The sequence below is a fragment of the Hylobates moloch genome, unplaced genomic scaffold (assembly GCF_009828535.3).
Source record: "Hylobates moloch isolate HMO894 unplaced genomic scaffold, HMol_V3 SCAFFOLD_14, whole genome shotgun sequence".
In the NCBI taxonomy this organism is placed as follows: Eukaryota; Metazoa; Chordata; class Mammalia; order Primates; family Hylobatidae; genus Hylobates; species Hylobates moloch.
In genome coordinates, this window is record NW_026652289.1 from 94,630,192 (window position 1) to 94,643,560 (window position 13,369).

Genomic DNA, 13,369 nt, shown 5'->3' on the forward strand with positions numbered 1-13,369 from the left:
TTTTTGGAGAAGGAGTCTCGATCTGTTGCCCAAGCTGGAGTGCAGTGGCACGATCTCAGCTTACTGCAACCTCAACCTTCCAGGTTCAAGCGATTCACCTGCCTCAGCCTCCTCAGTAGCTGGGATTACAGGCACGCGCCACCACGCCCAGCTAATGTTTATATTTTTAGTAGAGACGAGGTTTCACCATTTTAGGCAGGCTGGTCTCAAACTCCTGACCTCAAGTGATCTGCCCACCTTGGCCTCCCAAAGTGCCGGGATTACAGGCATGAGCCACCGCGCCCGGCCTAATTTTTAAATTTTTATTTTGTAGAGATGAGGGTCTCCCTTTGTTGCTCAAGCTGGTCTCTGTCTCTTGGGATCAAGGGATCCTCCTGCCTCAGCCTCCCAAAGTGCTGGGATTACAGGCCTGGGCCACTGCAACTCGCCTTCATTACAAATTCATTGAACACACTTTCTTTATTTTATCCTTTTTTATTTTTAAAAAATTTTATTTCAGTAGTTTTGGAGGAACAGGTTGCATGGAAAAGTTCTTTAGTGGTCATGTCTGAGATTTTGGTGCACCCATCACCCGAACAGTGTACACTGTACCTAATGTGGCACACACTTTCACTTAAAGCATTTACTAGACCTCGCTAGCCAGATTTCCCATCCTTGAGACACCTGGAGTGTTCCTGAGGACTTAGTGACTACTGCCTAAAGCTCCACCCAAGTCAATTTTATGTTTACAGGTAACCGGAGCATCCAATCACCTTTCTCTAAGAGAGTACAAAGATCAGCTCGCGAGAAAGTTCAGACCTCTCATTTTGTTTCTGTTAGACGGGGCCTTTGCCCAACCAGATGGAGTCTTGCTCTGCTTCCCAGGCTGGAGTGCAGTAGCGCGATCTCAGCTCATCGCAACCTTCGCTCCCCGGGTTTAAGCAATTCTCCTGCCTCAGCCACTGGTGTTGCGGGGATTACAGGCGCACGCCACCACGCCAAGCTAATTTTTTGTATTAATAGAGACGGGGGTTTCACCCTGTTGGACAGGCTGGTCTCGCACTCCTGACCTCATGATTTGCCCGCCTCGGCCTCCCAAAGCGCTGGGATTACAGGCGTGAGCCACCGTGCCCAGTCTAGCCGGAGCCTTTTAAGTGACGTTGAAAATTGTACATAAAATATGTTTTAGGATAATACTTGTTTTTCGTTGACCAAAGACTTGGCTTCAGAGAATGTATGGCCAGAAATAGAGGGGCGTCAAATTCCCTTTTAGGTTTTTTCTCATTTCCAATCAGAGGAGGAAAATAATGCAGTATAGGGACGCAAGAGCAACCTTGCTTCTTCCACAACAAGGCCCAGGCGCCGGGTTGCAACCCGGAAATGCACGGTGCAGTGCGGGGGGTAAGGGACCGGCCAACTATGTTGATCCGGCTCAGAGAAACCCCGCCCTTGCCGCCACCGCCCACCCATAACGTCCTCCTCGACCCTCCCTCGTCTCGCCGCGCGGCCCTCACCGAAAGGGGGAGGGCGGTGGAAGAGAGAGGAGTCAAGGGAGCGCACGCGAAGCCCCGCCCCTACCGTGACGTCTGGAGACGCGACGCGTCGCCTCGCAATGCAAATCGGGAAAAGGGGATGTGCTGGGCTGGCTTCCGTCCTGGTAGCCAAGGCTAATTCTCCCTCGAGTTCTTGGGAGATGGGCATTTGGCGAGAAGGCTGGCGTTAGTGAAGTGCGCCCGGCGTCACGGTGAGTGTGGGTCCTGGGCCCTGGCACCTGTTCTCTGGGAAGTCGACCGCTGTGAACCCCCTCTCCTTCCACCAGCTGCTGGTCACCCAGGAGACAAGCCCTGTCCGCGGAGAGGGGTGGGACAACTCCGAAAGGTAGAATCAGCTTGTGGAGAGGAAGGGCCCAACCTTGAGTCTTTTACGCCACCCACCTAGGATTGCCAAGCGAGTTTCGTGTGGTTTTTTGGTTTTAAAAGGTGGCTTTGACCATTCTTCCGTTCTCTTGGACACTTATACCTGACTTTGACCTCTTTCCTCTTGCTTCCGGTTTTTTTTTTTTTTTTAATTCTCTGCAATCTGCCTACAATCCCAGGCCTTACTACAGCTCCTAAAACCGTTTCCCAGTTTCTTGTCTTCCCCAGTCACACTTGATTTTAGTGAAGTTTGAGTTTAAAGACCCTATAAGCTTGTCAGAGTTAAAACTATGACTTCCTCGAATAGAAGCTTTTTTTTTTTTTTTCCTAAAAAGTGCCTTCCATCCTAGAGTTGTGGGACAAGTTAATTTCACCGCCACTCCACCTTGGAAATTATCAGAATCCTTACTTGCAGTGATGTGCATTTATATATAAAGCTGCAGACCACCCTCCTGGGTTTATTTCTTGCCTCCAGTTCGTTCTGTGACCTTGAACAAGTCACTTAATCACTAACAAAAAATTTACCTGACATGGAGGTGTTGCAGAGAATTTAGTATTTGTTAAGAGACCTGAGGGTTTCAGATGAAAGGGATTTATAACTAAAGGATGTTACCTTTTCTGAATCTGCAAAGCATCCTTAGTTTTGTAAATATCTTGCTGCAGCCATTAAAAATGCCAAGTGGTATTTGTTAAGGAAGTATTCCTGTTTTAGGCTTGCTCTGCTGCGGCTTTGCTATGTAAGCAGATTTTGCATTTCAGCCGATTCTGTTTAAGATTCGTTGGTGAATGTCATTCATGATGGATTTGGGTAGTTTCTCCTTACAACATATCCCTGGACCATTAAGCATATCTGGAAGGTGATATCGGTTGTGTTATGTCTTTATCATGTTGATATGGCTGCCTTGAAATATGTATTCCTTTTCTTGTGACACATTGGATGCATCTTTAATATTAGATAGTGAAGACCCTGCAGTAGTAAAAAAAAAAAAAAAAATGCACCTGTCATTAATGAAATTTTGCACATGGACATCTGTTTTTTTTTAGAAAACAATGTATAAGAAAAACTAACAAAAATGTTTTATAGGTGCCTTTTTTAGCATTTCATTTTTTAATATATTTACTTGGACTTTAATCTTTATGGGCATTTGTTTATTAATGTGGACGTGGCTGGGCGCAGTGGCTCACGTCTGTAATCCCAGCACTTTGGGAGGCCTAGGTGGGCGGATCACTGAGGTCAGGAGTTCGAGATCAGCCTGGCCAACATGGCGAAACCCGGTCTCTACTAAAAATACAAAATTAGCTGGGCGTGGTGGCGTACGCCTGTAATCCCAGCTATTCTGGAGGCTGAGGCAGGAGAATCGCTTGAACCTGGAAGGCGGAGGTTGCAGTGAGCCGAGATTGCGCCATTGCACTCCAGCCTGGGTGACAAGAGCAAAACTCCGTCTCAAAAAATAAAAAAAAGCGTGGACATAATGGAAAATAATCAAAATGACTTTTGGGTAAGACAGTTGGAAAATAAAGCCAGTACATTAAATTTTTTCATAAGTCTAGCACTATATTATGAACTTTTCTACACGAAAATGCACTTATATTTATGGAAGTGAAAGTAAAAAATGTCTTCAAGTATGTGTTGCTAATAAAATTAGATATAATTAAGGAAACATTTAAAAAATACCTTGTTGTTGTCCCAGTTACCTATTGCTGCATAACAAATCACTCCAAAACACAGTGGCTTAAAACTATAATTTAGTATCTCCTGTTTCTCTAGCCTGCCTGGACTTAGCTAAGTGGTTTTCACCTAGAGTTTAATGCGTTCATATTCAGATCAGCAGCTGAGTTTGGAGTCAACCGAGAGCTCAGCTGGTCTGGACATCCAAAATGGCTAATTCATGTGAAGGCATTTGATGTTGGCTAGGTGTTCAGCTGGAAATGTCAACTGGAATGCCCACACATAGCCTCTTCACGTGACTTGAACTTTTGACTTGAACAGTATGGCGGCTAGGTTCCAAGAATACATGTTTGAGGAGTCAGGAAGTAGAAGCTGCCAGTCTCCCAAAAAACCTGAGCCCAGAAATTGTCACAACATTACTTGCAACATACTCTGTTGGTTAGAGCAAAGACCAGCGTACAACCCTCACCTTTGAAGGGAAAAATGTCAAAGAATTTGTGGCCATGCTTTGCCTACTATAATTTTGATGACAAAGTTGTATTGGACTCTTGTTTGCATTTATATAGCAGATGAAGAATCAGGTACATTTCCAATTTCCAATTTCTTTTCTTTCTTTCTTTTTTTTTTTTTTGAGATGGAGTCTTGCTCTGTTGCCAGCCTGGAGTGCAGTGTACGGTCTCAGCTCACTGCAACCTCTGCCTCCTGGGTTCACGCCATTCTCCTGCCTCAGCCTCCCGAGTAGCATGTCACCACGCCCAGCTAATTTTTGTATTTTTAGTAGAGGCAGGGTTTCACCATGTTGGCTAGGATGGTCTCGATCTCTTGACCTGTGACCCACCTGCCTCAACCTCCCAAAGTGCTGGGATTACAGGTGTGAGCCACCGCGCCCGACCCATTTCCAATTTCTTTAGCCATAATGCTTTATGTTTTAATGGCATATTACAGTTTTCAAAGCATGTTTTTGTATATTTTTTCACTTGATACCTGTGATCACCCTATAGAAGCAGACAAATCATTCCTATTTCATTTTGCAGATGAAAGTAAACTGAAGAGCGGTGGTGGTGGTATTGGGAGCGATTTATGGAATTTGTTCAAAGTCATATGATTAATAAGTGGAAAGTAAGGCCTGCAACAGTTCCATAATATTAAATTTATTAGTACTGAATGATGAAATATTATATTAAACTTATTTGGAATTCTACATTTATAGCCGTACTAATTTTTTTTTTTTTTTTTTTTTTTGAGACGGAGTCTTGCTCTGTCTTCTAGGCTGGTGTGCAGCGGTGTGTTCTCGGCTCACTGCGATGTCCTCCTCCTGGGTTTAAGCAATTCCGCTTCAGCCTCCTGAGTAGCTGGGACTATAGGCACCTGCCACCATGCCTGGCTAATTTTTGTATTTCGGTAGAGATGGGGTTTTGCCATGTTGGCCAGGCTGGTCTTGAACTCCTGACCTCAGGTGATCTGCCGGCCTCAGCCTCCCAAAGTGCTGGGATTACAGCTGTGAGCCACCGCACCCAGCCCTTTTTTTTTTTTTTTTTTTTTTTAAACTGAGACAAGGTCTTGCTCTGTCACCCAGGCTGGAGTGCAGTGGCATGACCTTGGCTCACTGTAACCTCTGCTTCCTGGGCTCAAGTGATCCTCCCGCCTCAGCCTCCCAAGTAGCTAGGACTGCAGGCACACGCCACCATACCTGACTAATACCATACTAATTCAAGTAAAACAGTTCTCATGTATAGTGAATAAGGCTTAACTAAGCCTTGTCTCTTTTGACTAACACATTACAATTTAGTTTTTTGTTTGTTTGCTTTTGAGACAGAGTCTTGCTCTGTCACCCAGGCTGGATGCAGTGGCATGATCTCGGCTCACTGCACCCTCCGTCTCACGGGTTCAAGCAATTCTCCTGCCTCAGCCTCCCAAGTAGCTGGGACCACAGGCACATGCCGCCATGCCCAGCTAATTTTTTGTGTTTTAGTAGAGACGGGGTTTCACTGTGTTGCCCAGGCTGGTTGCGAACTCCTGAGCTCAGGCTATCCGCCTACCTCAGCCTCCCAAAGTGCTGGGATTACAGGCGTTAGCCACCACGCCCGGCCTACAATTTAGTTTTTAATAATACAGCAGTCTTCCCCTTATCCGCACGGGATATGTTTCGAGACCTCCAATGAATGCCTGAAACCACAGATAGTACTGAACCCTATATATACTATATTTTCCCTATATATACATTTTTATGATAAAGTTTAACTTAAAAATTAGAAACAAGGGATTAACAATAACTAATAATAAAATAGAATAATTACAACAATATAGTATAATAAAAGTTATGCCCTGTGGCCATAACTTGTGCAACTTGAGGTGTGACAGCAAAACTAGCACAAATTTCTTTTTCCTTCATAATTTTGCAGATAAAAGATCTTACCTTAGATCTTAGCAACCTCAGCATGAGTTTTTTTTTTTTTTTTTTTTTTCTTATTAAGTTGAGAACTTTTACCTTTTCGCTTAAAGGAAGCAGTTTACAGCTTCTCTTTGGCATATGTGAATCTCTGCTCTTACACTTTGAAGCCGTGATTAAGTAAAATGAGGGTTACTTGAACACAAGCACTGTAATACTGCTATAGTCAGTCTGGTAACTGAGACAGCCACTTAGTGATTAACAGGCAGGTAGCATCTACAGTGTGGATACACTGGACAAAGGAATGATTCATGTCACAGACTGGGCGAAGTGAGGTGGTGCACAATTTAAAACTTATGAATTGTTTATTTCTGGAATTTTTTATTTAATATTCTTGGACTGTGGTTGACTGCAAGTAGCTGAAACCACGGAAAGTGAAACTGTGGATAAGGGGGGACTACTGCACTAAATTCTGGAACATCAATAATGATGTGAACCCACATGTGTTTTTAATAGAGTAAAATGAAATAATTACACATTATAATACCAATTTCAGAACAAAAATTATGGGCATAAGCATCCTGGACGTGTTATTTTAATTTCTCAATTACAGAGTTTTAAAAATGAAAATGATTTTTTAAAATTTTGGTAGGTTGAATGATTTAAGATGCTAATTTCACCTGGAAACAAATTGGTGCCTCATATAATTTTGTTGCTTCTAGCAGCATGTTTATATTCATTCTTACATTGATGGTTCCCAGTCTTGACTGGTATTAGAATTCTTTTGGGAAGCTTTTTAAAAATATCTGTGTGGGCAAGGCGAGGTTGGCTCATGCCTGTAATCCCAGCACTTTGGGAGACCTAGGCAGGAGGATCCCTTGAGCCCAAGAGTTTGAGACTAGCCTGGACAACATAGTGAGACACTGTCTTTATTTTTTTTAATATATAAATAAAATAAATAAATAAATACCTGTGTGTATGTCTCATCCGTAGAGATCCTGATTTAATTGTTTAGGAGTGAGATCTGAGCATCAATATTTTTTTAAAGTTCTCTAGGTAACTGATTCTAACATACAGCTGGGATTGAGAACTGTTTTTGGTGCATGTTAAGTACGATCGGACTCCCTGCTTAACGATTTTGCATCTGTTAAAAAATTAATGAGGGAGAAGACAAAAGAAATGGATTAAAGTTATAAATGTAGATAGACATCTATTCTGGAAAACAATTACCCTTTTGTTAGTTTCTGGGAATGGTCCTTAATAAAACAAACAGACATTGGCCTGGTTTGCTAAGTGCCCGTATCACAGCATTAAGCCGTACTTTACTTTGTTACTAGTATGTACTTATCTTTCATTTTAAGAGGCAGAAACTTTATTAAGAGTTGTATTTTTTTAGTATCCCCTGTATCACAACACTGCACCTTGTGTATAGTAGGTATCTATTGTTTACCTAATTGAAGCCAGTTTAGACAGTCACTCTTTAGAACTAAGGCTAGTTCAGCTCCTTGGGAGGCTGAAGCAAGAGAATCGCTTGAACCTGGGAGGTGGAGGTTGTGGTGAGCCGAGATTGCGCCACTGCACTCCCGACTGGACAGCAGAGTGAGACATCATCTCAAAAAAAAAAAAAGAACTAAGGCTAGTTTATTCTTTTTTTTTTTTTCTCATGGCATTCTAACACTCCCCCAATTAGACAGGGTCTCTCTCTGTTGCTCAGGCTGGAGTGCAGTGGTGTAATCATGGTTCATTGCAAGCTCAACCTCCCAGGCTTAAAGAAGGCCTCAGCCTTCCAAGAAGCTGGGACCACAGGCACATGCCACCATGCCCTGCTAATTTTTTTTTTTTGTAGTGATGAGGTCTCACTGTGTTGCCCAGCAGTTCACCAAATCCTAGATAACATATAATTTTGGTGTCAATACTTAATTATCTTCCAAAACAATAGGGATTATCAAAGTCAACATTGATGCCTTATTAGTTGATAAACAGATTTAATATCTGTCTGCTCTCACATATAACTGATTTCTAGTTAATATTTACATCTTAAGATGTTCCTTTAGCATACACTCAACATTTTCCACATCAAATTACCCAGTTTGCTGTAAACCAGTGGTTCTTATTGGGGGGTAATTTTGCCTTCCAGGACACATTCGGCAATGACTGTAGACAGTTTTGGTTGTTACAACTGGAAGGGAAGGATGATAGTAAACTGGCTTCTAGTGGGTAGAGGTTAGGGATGCTGCTAAACATCCTCCAGTGCACTTTGCACAGAGCAGCCTCTCACAACAAATGTTTATCTGGTCCAAAATGTGAGTGATGGCAAGGTTGAGAAATGCTGCTGTAAACTGATCAGTTTTAAACTGCAGTATTAATTTTTTTGTTAATGGCACCACTGCTCTTCATATTTTGCAGGGTACAGTGTGTGTGCCTCTGTGTGTGTGTGTGTGTGTGTGTGTGTGTGTAAGCAAGAGAAAATACTGTTTCGATCAGTTACCAAAGCATATTTCTACCATTTTGTGTTCTTTTCTGCAGTCACTTTGTAGTTACTCTTTTCCATAGTATCATTCCCTTGTTCTCCTCCCCTTTCAATCTTACTTACATATACCTAATTTGACCATCTTGAGATACTATTTTTCCCATCAAGAACTGGCTTTTATTGCCTGCTGAATCAAATATAAAGAATTCTAGATGGCTTCAAAAGTCTTCTATAATGTGACTCCATCTCCTACATAATATAATTTAGTTATTCTTGTTAGTCAACATTTTTTTTTCTTTTAGTTAAATTCAGCTGACAGGGAGAAACATTTATTAAAGTGATGACTATCTGAGGACTACTGAGATAGGTGCCAGGGATCCAAAGACATGTCAACATTTTCCCTCTATCCAAATGATTATTTCTCAATAACTTCTGTAATATTCCTTATTATTATTATTTTTTTCGAGATGGAGTTTCGCTCTTGTTGCCCAGGCTGGAGTGCAGTGGCGCGATCTTGGCTCACTGCAACCTCCGCCTCCTGGGTTCAAGAGATTCTCTTGCCTCAGCCTCCTGAGTAGGTGGAATTACAGGCGTCCACCACCACGCCCAGCTAATTTTGTATTTTTAGTAGAGACGAGGTTTCTCCATACTGGTCAGGCTAGTCTTGAACTCCTGACCTCAGGCTGCCTGCCTTAGCCTCCCAAAGTGCTGGGATTACAGGTGTGAGCCACCATGCCCAGCCAGATTTCCTCCTTTCTTACCCAGTTCTTAGCTAAATTCTGTCCTCAAGGCCAGTTTCTCTCTGTCTCATCACATCATCATGAGCACTGCATGTGTATGAGGATTTTAAAGCCTTATAGTAATTGTCTGTTGATCCCATTACTGTATTTAAGGAATGATATAGATCACAAGCATTATAGGATTCACATGAAGAAACAAATTCCAAGAACTGGGACCGTAAAGGATTGAAGAGATGGAACTTAAGTTTGTTTCTTTTTGTAGCTGAGACCTCAGATGTGCGCCACTATGCCCAGCTAATTTTTAAATTTTTTGTAAAATTTTTTGTCTTTACTTTGTTGCCCACTTTGTTGGCCACCCACCATCTCTCCCTATCTCTGCCCTTTAGGCAACAACAATACTCAACATAAATATCTGTTCTTGAACTCCTGGGCTCAAGCAGTCCTCCCACCTTGGCCTCCCAGAGTGTTGGGATTACAGCTGTGAGGCACCACACCCAGTCAGTGCACTGCTTTTTGCATGGAGAAAGTCTTGCTACTACTGTAAAAAGGTCAGTGTGCTTAATTGATCTACATTCTGTCACAAACTTCTTATTTTATCAAACTGATAACAAACAGTTCCCCAATCAGCACTGGTCATTGGACCATACTTGGAGTTACATTGCTGTAGTGTGAGACTTTCATACATTTTTTTAAATTGTCACCTATATTAAGAAATACATTTTACATTTTCATCCAGTGTTATATACACATGTACATAACTGAAACAATTTTATGAAACAGTACCTAACCTTACTATGTGTGACATAGTCTGATGTTTGCTATTTTTTTAATGCTGATCATGACTTTCTAATGGATTTTAAAAACACTGCCCTCAAGCATTTAGCACAGTGCTAGAAACATAGTAGTTGCTCAGAAAATACCATACATTTTAGCAGTGATTAAATCTTGAAAGGGTTGAGCCTTAATACTTGAGGATTACTTTAAAATGTTATTTCATCGGCTGGGCGCGATGGCTCACGCCTGTAATCCCAGCACTTTGGGAGGCCGAGGCGGGCAGATCACCTGAGGTCAGGAGTTCGAGACCAGCCTGGCCAACATGGAGAAACCCCGTCTCTACTAAAATACAAAAATTAGCGGGGCATGGTGGCGGGGCGCCTGTAATCTCTGTTACTCGGGAGGCTGAGGCTGCTTGAATCTGGGAGGTGGAGGTTGCAGTGAGCCAAGTTCATGCCACTGCACTCCAGCTTGGGTGACAGAGTGAGACTCCGTCTCCAAAAAAAAAAAAAAAAAAGTTATTTAATCAATACTTAGTTTTGTGAGGCCGGGCGCGGTGGCTCACGCCTGTAATCCCAGCACTTTGGGAGGCCGAGGTGGGCGGATCACGAGGTCAGGAGATTGAGACCATCCTGGCTAACACAGTGAAACCCCGTCTCTACTAAAAATACAAAAAATTAGCCAGGCGAGATGGCGGGCGCCTGTAGTCCCAGCTACTCAGGAGGCTGAGGCAGGAGAATGGCGTGAATCCCGGGGGGCGGAGCCTGCAGTGAGCCGAGATTGCGCCACTACACTCCAGCCTGGGCGACAGCGAGACTCTGCCTCAAAAAAAAAAAAAAAAAAACTTAGTTTTGTGGCACCTTACATAGAATGAGTGTAGAGTGGATTATGAGATTTAAGACAGTGAGAAGATACTTATGTTGAGTATTGTTGCTGCCTAAGGGCAGAAATAGGGAGAGATGGTGGGTGACCAACAAAGACAACTTTTGCTTTCCTTTCAATATTGCCAAAGACCTTAGGAGTGGCTGGTGTGAAGCCCTGCTTAAAATCAGGACCAGTTTGAATGACTACAAACCTCAACTTTCACTTTTTACCCTTTTAGTCTTCACTTTGTGGTTCCAGTCATCTAATCCCTACTCTTTCTCTTAGAAAGGAGCAGAAGGATGTCAGAGAAAGAACATTTTCTCCTTTTTTTTTTTTTTTTGAGATGGAGTCTCACTCTGTTGCCCAGGCTGCAGTGCACTGGCGCGATCTCAGCTCACAGCAAGCTCCGCCTCCCAGATTCGCACCATTCTCCTACCTCAGCCTCCCGAGTAGCTGGGACTACGGGTGCCCACCACCGCGCCCAGCTAATTTTTTGTATTTTTAGTAGAGACAGGGTTTCACTGTGTTAGCCAGGGTGGTCTCGATCTCCTGACCTCGTGATCCGCCCACCTCGGCCTCCCAAAGTGCTGGGATTACAGGCATGAGCCACCGCGCTCAGCTGCATTTTCTCTTTGTTAACTCATTTTCAACACTTTTGGGTTTCACTTTTGGAGCGCTGCTGTTTGACTAAGGCTGAAGTTCTTTATCTTTGTCAGGTTTACACATCTTAAGAATTTTTATTTTTTATTGTTAGAAGCATGTTAATTTTTCTTACATATACTTAGTTTTTTTTTTTCATTTGCATTCCTTTTTGAAGCATAAGGTTTTTGTTTTGTTTTGTTTTGTTTCGTTTTAAAAGACAGAGTCTTGCTGTGTCACCCAGACTCCACTCACTGCAACCTTCACCTCCCGGGTTCAAGCGATTTTTCTGCCTCAGCCTCCTGAATAGCTGGGATTACAGATGTGTGCCACCACGTCTGGCTAATTTTTGTATTTTTAGTAGAGTTGGGGTTTCACCATGTTGGCCAGGCTGATCTCAAACTCCCAACCTCAAGCGATCCACCTACCTCGGCCTCCCAAAGTGCTAGGATTACAGGCGTGAGCCACCGCACCTGGCCACATTTTCTCTGTTAACTCATTTTCATCACTTTTGGGTTTCACTTTTGGAGCACTGCTGTTTGACTAAGGCTGAAGTTCTTTATCTTTGTCAGGTTTACACATCTTAAGAATTTTTATTTTTTGTTGTTAGAAGCGTGTTAATTTTTCTTACATATACTTAGTTGTTTTTTTTTTCACTTGCAATCCTTTTTGAAGCATAAGTTTTGTTTTGTTTTGTTTTGTTTTAAAAGACAGAGCCTTGCTCGGTCGCCCAGGTTGGAGTGTAGTGATGCAATCTCCACTCACTGCAACCTCCACCTCCCAGGTTCAAGCGATTTTTCTGCCTCAGCCTCCTGAATGGCTGGAATTACAGGCATGTGCTACCATGCCCAGCTAATTTTTGTGTTTTTAATAGAGATGAGGTTTCACCACATTGGCCAGGCTGGTCTCAAACTCCCGACCTCAAGCAATCCACCTGCCTTGGCCTCCCAAAGTGCTAGGATTACAGGTGTGAGCCACTGCACCCGGCCACATAAGATAATTTTAATGTGTTTTATGTTATGGTTTGTCCTAGATATAAACAAATAAATTCTGCAAATTATTTGACTTCTGTAGTTAATGAACACTTCTGTATAAGTATCAGTGGGTTTGTTGTTGCTGCTGCTCTTATTTTTTTTAAACGATTGCAGCCAAAATAAGGAAATTGAGTTCATTCAGTCATTCTAGTCTTAATATATTTTATGTCAGTCTATTTTCAGATTTCTTTAATGGCAAAATGCAGCAGAATGACTTATCAAAAATGTAACATGTTAAATTCACATAGATTTAGGTTGGATACACAGTCAGCCTTCTGTATCTGTGAATTCAACCAATGGCTGATTGGAAATATTTTTAAAAAATAATTGCATCTGTGCTGAACTATGTACAGAGTTTTTTCTTGTCATTATTCCCTAACCAATACAATATAACAACTGTTTATATAACATTTACATTGTATTAGGTATTACAAGTAATCTTGAGATTATTTAAAGTAGGGTTATATGCAAATCTTACACCATTTTATATCAGGGATTTGAGCATCTGCAGATTTTTGGTACTTGTGGGAAAAGTCCTGGAACTGCTCTCCTACAGATACTGAGGAATTACTATATATGTTTTGCTTTCTCACTTGATGAGCGGAAAATACTCTTTACCTTCTGTTTGACTTCTGCAGAAATGTGTGTGATTGTAGAGGCTCAAATAGCAATTAAAACAATACTGAAAGTATTTTTAACACTAGGCATCATTAAGTGACGGTATAACTTACATGATTTTGTTAATAAAAATAGAAACAACTATGGGTTTTTAATGGACTTTAGACATTGTCAGAGAAGATTGTTACTTATTTGAACTGTTTCCAAAAATCAAATGGGGACAGAAAAGGAAGCTTTTAAAAAGTACAGTCTTTCTCCTAGAAACCCTTCCTAAAAT

At 42.0% G+C, this 13,369-nt stretch overlaps 1 protein-coding gene across 3 annotated transcripts in view; it reads left to right on the plus strand.

The window, feature by feature from the left end:
* Positions 1-1,609: 1,609 nt before the first annotated feature.
* Positions 1,610-13,369, plus strand: part of USP8 (ubiquitin specific peptidase 8) — a 74,786-nt gene continuing 63,026 nt past the window's right edge. For 2 of the 3 annotated variants that reach the window (XM_032174090.2, XM_032174092.2), the window contains exon 1: positions 1,610-1,723. The gene's annotated coding sequence lies outside the window, so the exon portion shown is untranslated. Of the gene's footprint in view, positions 1,724-9,549; positions 9,712-13,369 lie in introns of all 3 variants that reach the window. The other variant, XM_032174091.2, reaches the window with a different exon arrangement.